The following is a 2372-nucleotide window of genomic DNA, read 5'->3' as shown; positions in this document are numbered from 1 at the left end:
TGACCTGGTACACAGTGGGCACTATGAGGTGCAGGGGGAGGGGAGCAATGATGAAGGTGGACCTAGCTGGCAGGGCCAAAATAGGTTTGCCTTTCGCCGCCCACCTAGTGCATCCAGTGCCTCAACACCTCTGGCTGTACCCAGAGCACCTGGACCAAAGCTGTTGCAAAGGTAAATGCCCAGAGTGCTTGAGCCAAAGTTGATGTTCTGTTACTATTACTTATTATAATACTTATAATCTGTCAATAATATGTATTGTGTTGGAATGTCAAAGTATAACATAACTTGAAAGATGGCATATTGGGCAGTACAAATAGCCCTAAATGCTTTCTTTACATCCATAGGAATGTCTTAATAGCAGAGGTGGTGGAGGGGAAGCCTGAGACCAGGAAATCCGTCACTGTCCGGTTTTCAGAACTGGAATGTTCTGTGGGCTCTATAACGGCAAAAGTGGCCGAGGCCCTGGGACCAGAAGAGCGGATTGTGCTGATAGCCATGGAAATGAAATCATGGACTGTGAAGACACCAGAGGTACAAACATAACATTTTTTAAAATAATAATTTCAAGTTGTCAAGAGCATATTGAATTGTATTAGTCAATTGTACTTATCAGTGTGTCCTTTCTTAAGATTCACAGTGTCTTTGAATTGGGTCTTTTATTCATGTTACCTTTAAATAATGTAATAGTTGTTCACCATGTATACTGCACATTTAAAGCAATTGCTCAGCAGACCTATTTAAGTAAAGGTCATGGAATTTAAGCATTTTCTACAGTGAAAGCCAGGGAAAAGGCAAAAAAAAATTTATGCTTGATGTCGAGTAGGAACCCTGTGTATTATTCATAGACACTAATTCTGTGACATCCATACAATACAGGGTCTGCATACTGGAGGCAGCATGCAAGAAAAATATACGCTGTACCCCAGGAACAGCTCCAGAGGCTGAGAGGGAGTAAAAGAAGGAGAGAAAGGTAGTTTAGCTGCCTAAGATCAGGTCGACAAGGTGTCTGTGATACATTATATCCCAGAGATCATGGCTGGTGTGCTGTGATTGATATAAGAGAGTATAGATTGGTGTAGATTTTGCAGAAAAATGGCCTCAGAGCCATTTCTGTAAGTCTATTTATTTTGCATATTTGTTGTGTTAATTGTTGTTGTGAATATGATTTAATATGTAATGTACATGTTTATGTAAGATAAATGAAAATTCATGTGTAAGCAGTAATATTGAAAGGTTTTGTATGATGAATTTTGAACAGCTGCTGAACTTACTATAAAAATGTGAGCCTATAGTGTAGCAGCCGGAAGCATTGAACCTGAGAGCACCTGAGAGCAAGAAAAAAGAAATCCAAGATTGTTGAGTTCAAGACTTTGGGGTTGAAGTGGGTTGAGGTACTAAGTGAGGTCCGTGCGGCTGCACTCACAGGAGAATATCAAATGTAGACAAACTATTCTTCTTCCCTAACTTGTAGACAAAGTTGTAAAGCCCAAGTAAATGCACTTTTAACTATTTTTTTGTATATTTTCCAGTCGACACGAGGACACAGACCTCCAAGAGGTCATTGACCAAGTGGAGGAGGTCATCCTGGCCTCCCAGGGTCTCCAGGATGTCTCCAGAACCCTGAAAGGGCTTGTTGAGTTTGCACAGGCCAACCACAGGACAACAGTGTCCCTCGATGACACACAGGCTACAGCCGTAAAGGCTGCGTTTGCCTGTGTCATCTGTGGAGGTATGTTATATACCATTTTATTTACTTGGTACTTAATACAGAAATGCTCATACCATAAGAATGATTCTAATAGTCAGTCTGCATTTACCTTAAAATGTTATTTAAATTAGCCACCTGCAAATTGTAAATGCATGGTTCAGCGGAACAGTGTATGGCTGTATAGACATTTACTCAAGTACGTCTTCGTCAAGGAGGTTTTAACAGTGGTGAAACATTAATTAGTTCAGGTGTTAACACTTCTCTATGTAAATTGCAATTATGTGGAAGCCCATTTTTTCATGTTGCTGCAGCAGCCTTTTGGGCTGCCTTACATGTGTGGAGAAGTGGAAGGATGACCACAGTTACTGCCCAAAGTGCAGAGCTGTGGACTTCCACACACAGCCAGTGGTGGGGCTGGATGAGGCTTTGGCGGCACTGAACCCCATTATTTCTTAAAATGTGTTCAGGTGTTGAAATCAGACGTTCTACATTTCTTGATGCGTTAACTCTGATATTAAGCCATTGTATACCAAAGTTAATTAAATTGTTTTGATGTTCTTAAATTCATTCTTCGCAGCGGTGCCTGGACAGCGTGACGTGTGTGGTTGTGCTGCTGCCGTGGTCCTGCCAGATGCCTCCTGCTGCTGCTGCCATCATTAGTCAT

This window comes from Epinephelus moara, chromosome 23, assembly GCF_006386435.1.
Source record: "Epinephelus moara isolate mb chromosome 23, YSFRI_EMoa_1.0, whole genome shotgun sequence".
NCBI classification, from domain to species: Eukaryota; Metazoa; Chordata; class Actinopteri; order Perciformes; family Serranidae; genus Epinephelus; species Epinephelus moara.
This window is presented reverse-complemented; position numbering follows the sequence as displayed.